The sequence below is a fragment of the Astyanax mexicanus genome, chromosome 17, assembly GCF_023375975.1.
Source record: "Astyanax mexicanus isolate ESR-SI-001 chromosome 17, AstMex3_surface, whole genome shotgun sequence".
Lineage (NCBI taxonomy): Eukaryota > Metazoa > Chordata > Actinopteri > Characiformes > Acestrorhamphidae > Astyanax > Astyanax mexicanus.
The window spans coordinates 22,603,330-22,620,925 of record NC_064424.1 but is presented as its reverse complement, the minus strand read 5'-3'; the positions used below and the strand labels follow the sequence as shown (position 1 = coordinate 22,620,925).

At 34.1% G+C, this 17,596-nt stretch overlaps 2 protein-coding genes across 2 annotated transcripts in view; both read left to right on the top strand.

Moving 5' to 3' along the window:
- Positions 1-3,689, top strand: part of LOC103032132 (uncharacterized) — a 214,680-nt gene extending 210,991 nt beyond the window's left edge. Inside the window, exon 34 of the mRNA XM_049466411.1 lies at positions 2,990-3,689. The gene's annotated coding sequence lies outside the window, so the exon portion shown is untranslated. The remainder of the gene's footprint in view (positions 1-2,989) is intronic.
- Positions 1-17,596, top strand: part of LOC111188388 (protein NLRC5-like) — a 118,628-nt gene that overhangs the window by 30,085 nt on the left and 70,947 nt on the right. The window lies entirely within an intron of this gene.

The window sequence follows — 17,596 nt, the reverse complement described above, 5'->3', positions numbered from 1 at the left end:
CATGATCCCATGTGTCCTTACAAGGTTCCCAGGTCCTTTGGAGGAGAAACAGGCCCAAAGCATCACTGATCCTCCCCCATACTTAACAGTGGGCATGAGGTGTTTTTCTGCGTACTCATCCTTAGTGTTACGCCAGACGCACCTAAAGTGTTTGTTAGCAAAAAGCTCTATCTTGGGCTCATCTGACCAAAGCACACGTCACAGTTAAAATCCCAGTAACACTTCACAAACTCCACGTTTATGCTTATGATTATAACTCTGAAAAGGCTTTCTCCATGCTGCATGTCTTCCAAAAAGCTTGTTGGCATGTAGATAGTGCCTGATGGTGTTTGGGAGACCTCGTAACACCAACATGCTTCTATTTGATTCAGTTCTCTCACAGTGAGCTTTGGAGAACTTTTTACTTCTCTTAGCATCCTTCTCACTGTGCGCGGTGGCAACGTACACTTGCGTCCTCTTCCAGGCTTGTTTGTTACTGTTCCAGACAATTTAAACTTTTTGATGATTGCTCTGACTGTATTAAAGGGCATCTGCAGGGAAGTGTTTTTTCTTGTAGCCATTGCCTGATTTATTAAGGTCGACACTCATCTGCCTTACTTAAAAAGTGTGTTTTCTTGTCTTTCCCATGTTTAAGAGTGAGTAAGGGAAATATGCCTGTGTGTAACGCCATGTTTATACCCCAGGGAAACAGGAAGTGATGAGTTTTAAGGTATTAAAGGGATTAAAGGTTCCTAGATACTTTGATCCTAGATCCACATAATAAACTACAGTAGAAATTACAAATTGTTCAAATACATTTATTTCCAAGAAATTGTTAAGGGTGCTGATAATTGAGGAACAGGTCATTTTATGAAAAATATTTATTTCTTTGTCAGGATATTTTTTTATTCACTTGAGGTTGATTTTTCTCTTTTTTAGAGTGATTATGCTTCTGCAATAAAAATGTCATTTATTTTAAGGCTTTTCACACATTTTATCTAGGGGTGCCAATAATTATGAAGGATGCTGTATGTACAGTATTTAAAGTGGCGCTTGAAAGTTTGCGAACCCCTGTTGCATATTTCTACATAAATATGACCTAAAACTTCATTTTTAAATTATCATCGATTTTCCTGAAAGTAAACAGAACCCAGTTAAACAAATGAGTAAAACATATTACCCTTGATTAATTTAATCAATTTAATTTATTAATTTATTGAAGAAAATTCCATATTACATATTTGTGAGTGACGAAATTATGTGAACCTTTGCTTTCAGTATTGCTGTGACCCCCATTTGCAGCAATACCTGCAATTAAAACTTTCCTGGTAAATGTTGATCAGTCCTCCACACCAGCTTGGAATTTTACTTCATTCCTCCATACAGAACAGCTTCAATTCTAGGGTGTTGGTGGGTTTCCTGATATTAATTACTCGCTTCAGGTCCTTCCACAACATTTTGATTGGATTAAGGTCAAGACTCCAAAACATTACAAAACATTAACTTTATTCTTCTTGAACCGTTATTTGGCTCATGTTCTGTGTGCTTAGGGTGGTTGTCTTGCTGCATGATCCACCTTCTCTTCTTAAGATTTAGTTTATTTACAAGTGTCCTGACTTTGCCTTTTAGAATTCTCTGATAATAATTCAGAATTAATGGTTCCATCGATGATGGCAAGCCTAACTGCCCCAGATGCAGCAAAACAACCACAAACCATGATACAGCCACCACCATGTTTTACAGATGGGATTAGGTTCTGATGTTGGAATACAGTGTTTTCCTTTCTTCAGACATAAAACTTTATTTAAACCAGAAAGTTCTATTTTTGTCTCATCCTTTCACAAAACATTCATCCAATAGCATTGTGGCTTTTTCACATGATCTTTAGCAGACTTCAGAAGAGCAACAATGTTCTTTTTGTAGAGCAAAACTGAACCCATGCACACCATTGTCATTCAGTTTTCTGATGGCAGACTCATAACATTAGCCAATATAAGAAAGGCTGAGTTGATTTCAAAATTATCCTACGGTCCTTTGAAACTTCGCTGATGACACACTACACACCTTGCTCTTGGAGTGATCTTTGTTGGTCAATCACTCCTGGGGAGAGTAACAGCGGCTTTGAATTTCCTCCATTTGTACACGATCTGTCTGTCTGTGGATTGGTGGAGTTGATTTCGGAACCATTTCCAGTCTGAGGAGCATCACTCAACAACTCATTTCTGAGATCCTCAGAAATCTTCTTCGTCTGTGCCATGATACACTTTCACGAACGTGTTTTCTGAAGAGCAGACTTGATCCCTGTTCTTTAAATAAAACATGGTGTCCACTCACACTTGATAGCCAATCTTAGAGGTTCACATACCTTTGCTACTCACAAATACCTAATATTGGATAATTTTCTGGGTTCTGTTGATCTACTTTTAGGATTTGTGAAAATCTGAAGATGTTATAGGTCATATTAATGCAGAACTATAAAACATTATAAGAAATGTTACTTATTTCTACATATAAATGTATGACCATTATTTGTGTTCCAAAACTTATTTGCAGATATTTTGAAGCTATTTCAAAATTGGGTTCAAATGAAGAAAAAGCACAATTGTGCCACCTATCTTCCAGACTGTAAACTTTTTTATTTTAAAGAGTAAATATGTTCACATACTAGTATTACAGCTCTTCATCACAGTAACTTTTTCTGTACAGCTAAAGAAAACAAGCTTTTATTTTAATTTCTATTTTTTCCCACTTTATAAATTCACATTGTACCACGCATGGCATTGGTTTAAAATTGGGTTTTAACATTTTATATTGCACTTGTGTCAAGCCAAACATCTGAGATTGTTAAAATTGAGTTTACTGTGGACACTTATGTTGTCATTTATGAACTTAATTTGTTTTTAGTTTACCACTTTTGATATTTACACTATCACTATTCTCATAATTGTGGTAATAAAAAGAGGGAAAATCTTTTGTTCTAATAAAGTTTGCTCTGATGTTTCACTCACAGATTGAATAATTCTTCACTAGATACACCTAGTGAATAATTATGCTAGAACTGCTGCTGAGAAAAAAAGAAGCAAAAACAAACAGCACAGTGAAAATCAGAAAAAGGACCGTAAGAGGAAGAGGAAGATGAAGCTCTGGATGACCAGGACTACCAATAACCAATGGCCAAAATACTGAGGAAAAGGATGGAGGTTTATTCAGAGGACCAGAACACAACATAGTGTGTTTGGAGGAGAGGGTTATGTTTAATCAATGTAAATAACAAAAAAATGTACAATTAGAAGGAATATGTCCAGAGATGTAAGAACAAAATACTACTAGCTAAATTATTTTTAGTTTCCATAACATTAGTCTGAGAGCGGAACACAGCAGTGCAGTTTTGTTTATTGATATTTCTACTAGTATTTTTTTCTACTAGATATTTTTTTTAAGCAATACTTCTTAAAGCAAGATATTTGTCTATGTTTATTGCCATGATATACACAAATGCCACACTGTAATGTCTGTTCTATTTCATCTGACTATTTTCAATGCAGCAACATATATAGACATATAGATTAAATATGTGGGGAAAAAAGGGTGCCACCAGCAATGTAAGGATAGGGTATACAGTGTAAAATAAGGTACAAAAATGTTAAATATGTATTCATTTACCAACAGTAAAAAAAAAATTGGTTGCTATTAAAATGTCCATTATTTTACTGGATGCTGTTGATTTCTCCTTGTTTATTAGATTTCTCCTTATTACTGTAAAGCACTAAAATTATTTTTGTGTTTTATATCCTCTCTCTTTTATCCTCCTCAAACTGTTGCTTTGTTGTTATAAAATGGGAGAATGCACACCTAAATTAATACATATATTTATATTAATACATACCACCATTTAAATATTAAGTAATCCATGTAGGGTTAAAATATATTTAATGAATTGTTTTGATAAAATATAATTTCCTCTCATATAAATAATATGCAGTTTAATGCTATAATATTAGAGGAAGTTCTACTTTTATTCACTGCGAGATCTGCTGTAGTTTTGCTGTAGGTGGAGACTGTCCAACTTCATTTCTCTCCACCCCAACCCCGAACGGCACCAGGTGTTCTGTTGAGTTTTGCTACCAATCGATAGGCGCTTCTTTACGACACTTTGCATGCGCCGAGCAACATTTTTTAAAATATGTTTCATGTTTTTCCTTAAGTTTTTATTGGGAGCATTAAATATCGTGCTTGCAGGTTAAAAACACTGTAAATAGCAGTTAAAAATAATAATAAACTATAAACTTCTAATCATGCATATGACCTTAACTTTATAAACTTTACCTAATACAGTGATTTAGCCTTTCCACATATCCTATCTAGGCTTCTGCAGAGAGTATTTTCTAATAAGGTTTCTAATATGGTGCTTTTTTTGTGTATTTTTAACTTTTAAAAAATTAAATACTACTAGGGTAGCACGATTTGACAAGGTAGCACAACTCGGCAGAACACTAAACAGGACAGAATGTGCTTTGCTATAAACATTAGTTCGGGGTTCCGTTCTCCTTCACAGATTCAGTTCAGAGTGGTTTTCTCTGAGTTTAAATAGTTGTTTGCACAGGCGCCGGGTGTTCTGTCGAGTTATGCTACCCATCCATACGTGCTTCCTAAAGGCACTGCGCATGTGCTGATCTACAATTTTTAATTGCTTCTCATGTTTTTTTATAATAAATCTTTTTTTTTTTCATTAAACACCCTGAACTCACTGTCATTGCACAAAAATGTAAATAGATATTTACAATAATAAATTTAATAATTATTATTATTACAAAAAAAAGACAAAAGGAGTCTGTAATGACTTCTCATTGCCATAACTTTACCACGATACAGTGATTTTGCTATCCAAATATACTAGTGGTACATCTACTGGAACCTCTACTGGGAAAATGCTCTATGGTGCTTCAATTGTATTTTACAGTTAAATATACACTAGGGTAGGATGGTTCGACAGGTAGCACAATTCGACAGGACACTGGGCATTGTGCTTGATTACTCTGTGGTTCTCATTACACTCATTACTTTTACAGAAAGACTCAGATCAGAATAAACTTTGAATATGTGTGGTCAGCTGGGTGAGAAAGTAAATCAGAAGCAGAACATTGAGACTAAACCAGTGAAGGAAAGCAGGCCAGTAACCCACATGTCCACAAAATGATAACTGTTCTTAATCTAAAGTTAGGGTAAATTTATCAGCTTCTTCTACACATCAGAACATTTTCAATGATGTGATATCAGGAGTCAAGAGGAGCTAAATGAGTGAAGGTAAGAATATGAATCATAAAAAAGTGTTATGCAGTATATTGGCAGATTTATTTAAATGTTAAAAAATATCAGAATTAGCAGAATACAAATACACATTTGACAATAAAATTGACTGATTATGCTGAACATAAAAAATAAGTGACCACTTCAAAATGATCAGTTTATCAGATATTACTATTTACGGGTATATGTTTTAGTAAAATTAACAATGTTGTTTTATTCTATAAATAACTGAGAACATTTCAGTTATTTCAGAAATGGCCAAAATAATGAAAATACGTTCATGTTCATTTAGAAACAGTACTAATACTAGTACAGTACTAATGTGTGTAATCCTCAAGAAGAGTACAGAAACAATACTCCTTTTCTGGAATTAAATGCTTTTTTTTTTTTTTTGCTTGGAATTTGGAAGATATGTTGTTTGGTAGAAACTGATTATTTTAAAGTGGTATAATTTATTTCTGGAACTGTATAATAATTATACTACTGCGTTTGTATAGTAATTATGCTATATTTTGGCACACTGCTATTAGAAGGATTTAGCCCCAAGAGAGTGAGAGCATTAAGTGTCAGGTACTCCAACTCATACCAAAAGCACTGAATGGAGCTTCATCATCTCTCCACAGAAGAGGTGCATTAAATTATCTGAGATAAGAATTTATAACTGGACTGCAAACTGTACCACCTGGACAGATGCCAACTGCATATACCAACTACTATAAAAGACATTTTCACTCACACCTCCCCTGGAACGCTGTTAAAGTTCTTATTGTCCACTGGATTAAAAAACTGCGGTCAAGCCAGCCCCCACTTCAAAACGCTTGGTCAAACTAGCCCCCATGCTGTTTCTTAGAGCGCGCATACACTGAACATTTCGGCAAGCGTGAGAAGGAACACATTTCAAAATAAAAGTCCCCCCCCTTAATATCACGACATTATGCTGTGGAGTGGTATTAAAAGGAATCCACATGATATCACATGTTATGTCTGATATCACATGTCAATTTCATGTAGTCCTGGTAGTACACAAAATAAAAGCCCTGTAAATTATAACAATTATGTTAATTAAATAATAATACTAATAATGCTACTACTAATAATAATACTTGTATGTGTCACTCACTTAATAGCAGGGCATTATAATGTGTCATTTCAAAATAAAGGCCCTTTAAATTGTAACATTTATGTAATTTTACACAATGTTTAGACTGTTATTAAAAGAAATCTGTCTGATATCACAGTTCAATTTCAGATAGTCCTGATAGTACACTACTTGTATGTGTCACTCACTTAAAATCAGAACATTTTGATGTCATTTCAAAAATAAAAATAAAGCCTTTATTTTGAAATGACACATCAAAATGTTCTGATATTAAGTGAGTGACACATACAAGTAGTGTACTATCAGGACTATATGAAATTGAACTGTGATATCACAGATTTATTTTAATAACAGTCTAAACATTGTGTAAAATTACATAAATGTTATAATTTAAAGGGCCTTTATTTTGAAATGACACATCAAAATGTTCTGATATTAAGTGAGTGAAACATACAAGTAGTGTACTATCAGGACTATATGAAATTGAACTGTGATATCAGACAGATTTCTTTTAATAACAGTCTAAACATTGTGTTGAATAAAATATTGTTTTAATTTAAAGGGCCTTTATTTTGAAATGACACATCAAAATGTTCTGATTTTAAGTGAGTGACATATACAAGTAGTGTACTATCAGGGCTATATAAAATTGAGCTGTGATATCAGACAGATTTCTTTTAATAACAGTCTAAACATTGTGTAAAATTACATAAATGTTACAATTTAAAGGGCTTTTATTTTAAAATGACACATCAAAATGTTCTGATATTAATTGAGTGAAACATACAAGTAGTGTACTATCAGGACTATATGAAATTGAACTGTGATATCACAGATTTATTTTAATAAGTCTAAACATTGTGTAAAATTACATAAATGTTATAATTTAAAGGGCCTTTATTTTGAAATGACACATCAAAATGTTCTGATATTAAGTGAGTGAAACATACAAGTAGTGTACTATCAGGACTATATGAAAAGGAACACATTTCAAAATAAAAGTCCCCCCCCTTAATATCACGACATTATGCTGTGGAGTGGTATTAAAAGGAATCCACATGATATCACATGTTATGTCTGATATCACATGTCAATTTCATGTAGTCCTGGTAGTACACAAAATAAAAGCCCTGTAAATTATAACAATTATGTTAATTAAATAATAATACTAATAATGCTACTACTAATAATAATACTTGTATGTGTCACTCACTTAATAGCAGGGCATTATAATGTGTCATTTCAAAATAAAGGCCCTTTAAATTGTAACATTTATGTAATTTTACACAATGTTTAGACTGTTATTAAAAGAAATCTGTCTGATATCACAGTTCAATATCAGATAGTCCTGATAGTACACTACTTGTATGTGTCACTCACTTAAAATCAGAACATTTTGATGTCATTTCAAAAATAAAAATAAAGCCTTTATTTTGAAATGACACATCAAAATGTTCTGATATTAAGTGAGTGACACATACAAGTAGTGTACTATCAGGACTATATGAAATTGAACTGTGATATCACAGATTTATTTTAATAACAGTCTAAACATTGTGTAAAATTACATAAATGTTATAATTTAAAGGGCCTTTATTTTGAAATGACACATCAAAATGTTCTGATATTAAGTGAGTGAAACATACAAGTAGTGTACTATCAGGACTATATGAAATTGAACTGTGATATCAGACAGATTTCTTTTAATAACAGTCTAAACATTGTGTTGAATAAAATATTGTTTTAATTTAAAGGGCCTTTATTTTGAAATGACACATCAAAATGTTCTGATTTTAATTGAGTGACATATACAAGTAGTGTACTATCAGGGCTATATAAAATTGAGCTGTGATATCAGACAGATTTCTTTTAATAACAGTCTAAACATTGTGTAAAATTACATAAATGTTACAATTTAAAGGGCTTTTATTTTAAAATGACACATCAAAATGTTCTGATATTAATTGAGTGAAACATACAAGTAGTGTACTATCAGGACTATATGAAATTGAACTGTGATATCACAGATTTATTTTAATAAATCTAAACATTGTGTAAAATTACATAAATGTTATAATTTAAAGGGCCTTTATTTTGAAATGACACATCAAAATGTTCTGATATTAAGTGAGTGAAACATACAAGTAGTGTACTATCAGGACTATATGAAATTGAACTGTGATATCAGACAGATTTCTTTTAATAACAGTCTAAACATTGTGTTGAATAAAATATTGTTTTAATTTAAAGGGCCTTTATTTTGAAATGACACATCAAAATGTTCTGATTTTAAGTGAGTGACACATACAAGTAGTGTACTATCAGGACTATATGAAACTGACCTGTGATATCAGACAGATTTTTTTTAATAACAGTCTAAACATTGTGTTGAAATAAAATATTGTTTTAATTTAAAGGGCCTTTATTTTGAAATGACACATCAAAATGTTCTGATTTTAAGTGAGTGACACATACAAGTAGTGTACTATCAGGGCTATCTGAAATTGAACTGTGATATCACACAGATTTCTTTTAATAACAGTCTAAACATTGTGTAAAATTACATAAATGTTACAATTTAAAGGGCCTTTATTTTGAAATGACACATTATAATGCCCTGCTATTAAGTGAGTGACACATACAAGTATTATTATTAGTAGTAGTATTATTAGTATTATTATTATTATTATTTAATTAACATAATTGTTATAATTTACAGGGCTTTTATTTTGTGTACTACCAGGACTACATGAAATTGACATGTGATATCAGACATAACATGTGATATCATGTGGATTCCTTTTAATACCACTCCACAGCATAATGTCGTGATATTAAGGGGGGGACTCCCCTTCTCTGTGTTTTTTAGCGTGCTCTCCTCCTGCGAGTCTGTTTACCGTAAAATCGCGCGCATACACGCATCTAAATTTAAAGCGCGGATGACTTGACTAAGAATTTCCGAAGCGCGGATAGCTTGACTCCGGTCCGAGCCCGAGCCCGTGAACGTTCTGCCCGAGCCCGACTAGACCCCATAAACTGTCTGTTTTCGGGCTGTTTGAATGAGCGAAATCTGTTTAGTTAGTTTTAACAGGGTTGCCAACTTTTCCAAAAACCTTGGAGTGAGATTTCAGCAGGTAGGTTTACGACACGCATCTCAGAAGTTGTTCCACAGTACAGATATATATATCTGTGTAGAAATGATCTAAATACATGTACACATTTTATGAACATGCAATAGTGCAGAGTGTGGGGCCTTCCTCTAGAAAATTTTGCATTTCTTAAATGCAATTTCTTCTTTTTTAGTCAATTTTAGGGTGACTAGTTAGACATGGCAAATCCTAAACCCCCGTCTCATTCATAGCCTACATCCTCAGCTGCCCTTCAAAAGACAATGTTGTTTACCAGAGAACGCACACGCACCGTCTTAATAAGCGCCCAAAATGGAAAAGCCAGGCAGACACTGTGTGATTTTAGCCCGATTTTAAGCCCGGTTAATGATTGGTCCGAATTTTAGCTTCATCGTGCGTCGTTTGTCTTGCAGTGTGAGAGGGGAAGCGATGTCCGGTTAACTGCCCAAACGAGCTGCTAATGCGAATTCAATAATAACAGAAAAATAAATATTAAACTGGAAAATCACCTAAACTGAACAAAATCAAAATATTAACAAAAATATAATCTAACGAATTTCAAAAGATAAAAACGAAATAGTCAACACAACATTAAAAAATAAATAAACTAATATTATAGAAAAATATATATACGCTAATGCTAAACTGCGTCTTTGTGACGAAACCAAACAAATAAATAAAACCAAAGAAATTGAGCACTGCGCAGGCCAGAGCTGCTTGAAAATAACATTCTAAGTTGTGCAAATTTTTAAAATCACAGTTTGATGTGTTACTTTTCTATATTTTGATTATCACACCATAGCTTTATATAAAATAAAAATAGCATTAGCACGCCATGGACCATTTGTTTTTTTTTTTTTTTTTTTTTTTTTTTCAGAAAATCTAAACTCTACTCAGAATGGCTGGCCAGCTAGTCAGCTTTGACTGCCTCCATCTTGTTAGTTAGCTATTCGGCTTTGACAACAAGGTTGTGGTCCAGGAAAGAATAAAGTAGTGAACTACAGATTATGAATTAATCCTACTTCGTTATTCAGACATGCAAACTATATCGGGAAGAGCTGAACCCCCGCCTCCCCTCTGGCTTTTAACAGTCAGTTCTGTGTGTGTTCCTGGACAGTGTTAGCAACTTTCCTTGTCGCAGTGCAGGTAGGCAACCAACTAGCTGCTAAATTGCTAACTGGTTTAGCATGGGAGCTGTTAACGGCCGTCTACCTCTGTCTGAACAACACACATTCGCTTTGGTTTCTCAAACTAGCATCTCAAAATGTATTCATCACAACCAATTCCTCTCTGGTGGCGTCTATTATGTAGTTATTGTTCGACTATATTGACAAAAGTTGAAGTTGACCTTACCTTACTGATTTAGCAGCTTCTCAGTGAAGGGGAAAATTATGTCCTTCCCCAGACTGAACTGGCAGTGCTGGAATCAGAGACAGTAGAATAGATGAGAAGGCTCACTCTGATTGGTGCCCATGACCTAATGAAAATTGGTTTCCAGCAAACCAACAGTCAGAGAGGGATTAGACACTCTGCTGTGGTCCAATCATGAGTTTAAAGCATTCGGAAATCATAGAACTAGTGTGAAAAAAATCACCACAGAAAGAAAAAATTATCTAGCCTGAGATTTCTTTGTTAAGCGTGAGAGTCTGAAAGAGTTAAGCAGCCTTAAGTGCAAAATATATGTAACACTGCTGCTTAAATAGCCAATAGAGCATCATGTATGAACATGAAACACACATCACCTCAGAGAGCTTCATCAGAGAGATTTATCAGTTCATCCTCCCGCTTGGGGTGTTCTGGTGTATGAGCTACTCACAGGTAAAGGTGCTTCTCGGATAGACTTATAGCTATGTGGAGTTTATTCCTCATACAGTATCTCCTGTTTCACTACATGTGCTTTATCTCCCTTGTGCTCATATTCTAATTTCATACAGAAATCTGCAGCTTTCTCAGTGTTTTCTGTCCTCATTTTGTGGCTAGTGCAAGCCCTGTAAACAATAAGTAAAGTCATGCACCATGAGGTGCCGAAATCCGACTCCCCTTCAGGATTTCAGCACAACACCGCCCACTGTAAAACTGCTTGAGTGGAAACATTGCTTATAAATAAATAAACAAGCACGAAAACGGAGGGTATTCAATCTATAATTTTGGTTAAGTTTTTAGTTTCGTTTTATAAACACACAGTACAGTTGCAGTTAGTTACCGTTTTTCTTTTAATTACTGTTTTTATTAGTTTCAGTTAACGAAAATGTTTCCGTAACAATTGCATTATCCAGTGCAGTAAATTTTTATATAAATAGTATATATAAGAGTATTGCAAAAAAACAAAAACACAACTACCAGGGAAAAATGTCTACTTCAGCATTGTTTTACATGCTCACTCAAAATGAAAATGTAAATACATATTATCAATCAATCATTTACAGTGTTAAATGTATTTAAAACATTAGATAAGAAATTAGAAATGGAAAATGAATAAATAATAATGCTAACACTTTACTTGGATGGTCTACTTGATGATGCTCAACTGACATTCCACTAACATTTAACTGCATGTCTATTAAATGCAATTGAACTGAAAGGTAAAAGTAAATGATTCTCTATTGAATGTAACCCAACATCCAATTCTAACCCAAACCCAAATCTTGACATTTTAGTATTGGGTTTAGAGTTAGATTTAAAGTTTGGGTTAGGGTTAGGGTTAGGTGTAGGGTTCGATTTTAGGGTTGATTAAGGGTTAAGTTTAGGGCTAGGTATATGGTTATGTTCTATTTTGAATAATTTACTTTCAACATATGGTTAAGTTGCAGTTAATAGACACTCAGTTGAATGTTAGCTGAATGTCAGTTGAGCATTAACGATGCCATTAAATGGATCATCCAAGTAAAGTGTTACCAAAAACAATAAATTAAAGAAACATTTTAAATAAAGATATTTACACATAAAACTAAAGAATTTAGAAAATTTACAATTAGTAAAAAAACTATAATAGTAAAAGTAAATGATAAAACAAAATAAGAGTGATTAGAAATGGCAAAATTTGTAATAAACTAAGATCATAAGAACAAAAGAAAAAAAAAATAAATAAAGAACAATAAAAATTAAAATAATAAGAGAAAGGATAAGCTCAGTTAAAACAGTCACAGGCATTCTGATGGTGATTAGAAACTAAAAGCAAAACTAAAGGAATCCGAGCTTTTTAAAAAAAGTTTTTTTCCAGCCAGATGCCGAGGTATTTTTATTTGCTGACTCGTTCAATTGTGGATCCTGTCAGAACAGTTATGAAATTTAAAACGCTATTTAAAAATCTGTAAAACAGCATATATTTGGTTTTATTAGCATTTTAAAAAAACTTGAGTTCATAGAGAGTTACTAGAACTAGCGAATACTTTTTTTTATCTAGAAGCTAGTAGAATTGCAGATGTAAAAGACAATTTAATTGGGGCTATTAATATATATTAATGGACTCACTCAGTCCTCATTAAAACAGGGTTAGAGACAGATTATAAACCTATTCACAAGCACTGCACTCTTCCACTCATAGAGCTGAAGGACTGGTACCGTGCATGAAAGAATAACAGGATTAAAGTGAAAATGAATCCAGACACAACGTTTCTCCACCAGTATGTCACTTCCATTTTCTCCTGCAGAATCTGCAGCTACTGAATGCAACTTTCTCCTCTGTTAATGCAGCAATCCACTACCCGTGTTCACAGACTACATTTACATTACAAACCTTATTAACCAATTCTGTTTTTGCTCAGATCAGATTTTGCTCTCTTGATGGGTCACAATAATAAATGTAACTGATCTGCAGCTTTATGTAATGAGAATTAATCTGGTCCTAAAACAGCACATGTTCCCTTTAACATCCAAATTTTGCCCAACATCAGAGTTTGTCAGAAATCAAATTAATGCGTTTACATTAACTTGGAAAAAAACAAATAATGGCTGAAAAAATGTGTGAATAAGGTGTAACATCAATATCATGTAAAGTCCAGGCTTTTTTTTAAAAACATATTGAGAGGCAATATGAGTATACTGTGCTGTAGAGGTTTCGGCATCTTCTGAAATCTGAAAAAATGTTTTGTCGCCCTCTCGCGGGTGTTTTTGTAAACACAGCCTGTTTTCACAAATGAGAAGACTGAGAAATCGAAGAATAAGTGTAATTAATATAATTAATTCATCTGCTTTGTGCTGTTTGCATGATTACTTGAATAAAGTATAAGATATAACTGCAATAATTCAAACTGAAAATATTTGAGTTTTTATTTTATAAAAAGTTTAATCATATAATCATATAAATATGATTAATTGCGGATATATAAGATAATCAAGGTTAGATTAACACAATGGGAATGAGATTTGTATTTAAATGTTTTTGTTTAATTGTACTTTTTTTTCTTTTTGAACTGTGTTAAAGTACCAGTTGAATTTAAAATAGGTCACAACATCAAAGTAAATATGAAAATGGAAAAGGGAATACGTCTCCTTAAAGTTCAGATTGTTAAATCTTATTACGTGTGTAGTTCAGTTTCACATTTTGCCAGTTACTGACCTGACACAGTTTATGTAAAAAAAAATGTATTATTTGAAATTATCTAATAGGAGCAAGATTATATTAGGTACAGATTCTATGTGACCTAACTAATATCCACCTACTAACAAACAGATCTGGCAAGGACACAAGCAATGATACTTGCAGTAGCAGGTCATAAATACACTTCCCAAACACTGAGAATATAGAACTCAATAATCAGCGCTCCAGTTGTGAAACTAACAAAAGCACTAATATTGAGTCTAATTAAAATGTATTGACTCCACTGCTGTGCCGGAGCGCAGATACACCTGGTGAAATTAAGCCTTAAGTGATGAGCAGTGCTATAAAAACTGCATATATTAAAACAAGCGGATGAACTAAACAGGAGAGAGGATTGGGGGCTTTGTTATAACCCCACCCCCCCCCCCCTTCAAAAAAATAAATAAAAAGAACACACCAGGGAATTGAACTCAGGCCGCTGTAATCACAGGTTAACCACATGTTACACTGGTTGTAGCAAGAAAATGAACACAAAACCGGGAGGGGAAGACTTTCTGCAAAAGGAGGATCTACTAAATCTTAATAAATTTGTGCACCTGTCTAATTTAGTTTAAATAATTATTGCACACTTTCTGTAAATCCTATAAACTGTATTTGACTTTTTTAATATTACTTTGTTTGTCTGCTATATGATCATGTACTTAACTGAAATTACTGATCCATACAACCAATGATCAATAAAAGAAAATCATGAAAATGATCAGGGGTACCCAAAGCTCTGCTCCCCATGGTACTCAGACGAGCAGAGAGCACAATGAGATGAGTGGAAGAAAAGGATCTGAGCAAGGGGGAAGAAGATGCAATATTGAGAAGATTTGACAGATATGGGGGGGGGGGGGAGATTATGGATGGCTTTTAATGTATAAAGAATAATTTTGAAATTAGTTCTAGATTTAAAAGGAAGCCAGGGGAGTTGTTGAAGGACAGGTGAAATGTGATGGAAATAAGGAGTTTGAGAAATAATGCGAGCAGCTGAATCTACTGGAGGGATTTACTGAAGGCCAAAAAGGAGAGAATTACAGTAGTCAATACAGGCAGTAACAAGACTATGCACTTGTATAGAGGCAGTGTGTGGGTAAGGGAGGGGCCTAAACGATTAATGTCGTTTAGATTAAAATATGCAGACCGGGTTATATTACTGATGTGAGAGTGAAAGGATAGAGAGCTATCTAGGATGACACCCAGACTCTTAACCTGAGGTGAGGCGGAGACTAGGGAGCAGTCAATTGGGATGGAGAAACTGTCAATTTTAGATTTTGATCCAGAGAGCAACATTTCAGTTTTATCACTATTAAGTTTTAGGAAGTTAGAGGTGAACCAGGTTTTTATTTCAGATAGACAGTTTGAGGGATGAGGGTGGGAACAAAGTACTTGGTTTACTAGATAGGTAGAGCTGGGTATCATCTGCATAGCAGTGGAAATCAGTAGTAAATGTGTGAAATATATTGCAGAGAAGGTAAATGATGAAAAGGAGGGGCCCCAGCACAGAACCCTGGGGCACACCAGATAGAACAGGGGAAGACTGAGATCTGAAGGATTTGAGTCAAATAAACTGAGTTCGGCCTGAGAGATATGAACGGAACCAGTCAAGTGTGATGTAGTTAATGCCTATGGAAGAAAGTCCATTAAGAAGGATAGTGCAGGAGGCTGCACCCAGATCAAGCAGAATAAGAATTGAAAAAAAGACAGAATCCGCAGCCATTAGAAGGCCATTAGTGATTTTAATAAGAGCAGTTTCTGTGCTGTGGAGGGGGCGAAAACCAGGGTGGAATTGTTCATAGAGGCAATTTTGGGATAAATAGGTAGGAGTTGAGTGGTAGCAAGTATTTTGGAGATAAAGGGGAAGTTAGAAACCAGGCAGAGGTTATTAAAATTATTGGGATCTGAGCCAGTTTTTTTCAGAATAGGTGTGATGGCTGCTGTTTTGAAGAGTGTAGGAACAAACCACTAATAAGTGAGGAATGAATGATTGCAGTTATGAGGGGGAGCAGAGAGGAAAGACAGGATTTAACTAGAACTGTAGGGAGAGGATCAAGCTGATGTGTAGAAGGCTTCGATTTGATACTAAGATTTAAAATAACAGATGTATCTGGAAGTTGAAAACAAGAGAGATACTGACTGTGTGAAGAAGGTACAGAGAAAGAGAGAGGGGGAAGATTGGGACGGATGTTCTGGTGGATTTCACAATTCTTTTCCCTACAGAACATCGTTAGAGAATTACAGATGTCAGTTGAATAAAAGTGGGAGGGGAGGGAGACTGTGGGTTGGAGAAATTTGTTAACTAGGGAAAATGGTATTTTATTGTTTCATTTATTAGAACTGATTGGACCAGAGTAGTATAAGCGAATATTACTAATGATTAGTATAACTATCATCCACCAATATCAGGTTAAGATAAAATAAAAGCTTTATATTTTCCAGTTATTATAGGGTATTTTAAGCTGAAGGTAAAGTGGACTCTTTTAATTCCGCAGGTCTGGCCGCTGGGAGGCGCCGAAGTAAACAAAACACGTTGAGTATTTATAATGCTTAATTAAAGCTAATTAGTGGATCCTTGGTTCAAATTTTACAATGTTAGTTTCCTCACTTCGTTTGAGAAGCCACAGCAGATACTTATACCTTAAAATTCTAGGCCCACTACCATAATTCATCTTTCCCAAATGATAGAAGTTGCCCATTGCTTTATATTAAAGTGAAAACTTATTAGTAGCTAAAATAATGTATCTTTGTTATTGAATAATGTGTGTGAAAAGTGACAAAAAATACACAAAAGCATAGAGTCAAGGTGTTCAACTCAATTACACACTTAATTACAATAAATATAGATTTACAAGGTGCTACTGTTTGCTGTTAACAGAACCAGAATAAAGATCATTGGCACAACTTTCATTTACAGAGATTTGTTTCAATCTTATGAGAACTGAATAGATGAACATGTTTAAATTCCTTTGTCTGATCACACTAAAGCCTTTGAAAGTGACACTGAACTAGGAGACTATCAGAAAGGGCAGATGCTAATCATTCACATACAAACCTTTTCTATAAGGTTCAGCATGAGAAATACTGAACTTTGTACAGCAGTTCGTGTAGCTGAGGTGAGAAACTGTTATAGATTTATTTTATTTATGTGTGTGTCATATTATTTACATTTGTGGAAACATTTCTTACTGTACAATGACTTGTCACAAACATAAAAAACAAAAACAAACAAAAAAACTTTTCAGAAAGTCAGAAAAGACACTCCTCCTGTTAAACATTAGCAACTTGTCACCATCATGAACAGTTAACTGTTAACTACAAAAAACAAACAGCCATACTTAAACCATTTAACCATAACATTAAACCCACTGACAGGACGAGAAGTGCATGTATGGTAAGAACAATTTTGGATTTATTAAGATTTATTAAGATGAACATTAAAAGCATCACTGATTGTTTTATGGTTTCATGGCACACTGTGAAAAGTGCAAAGTTTGACATTAC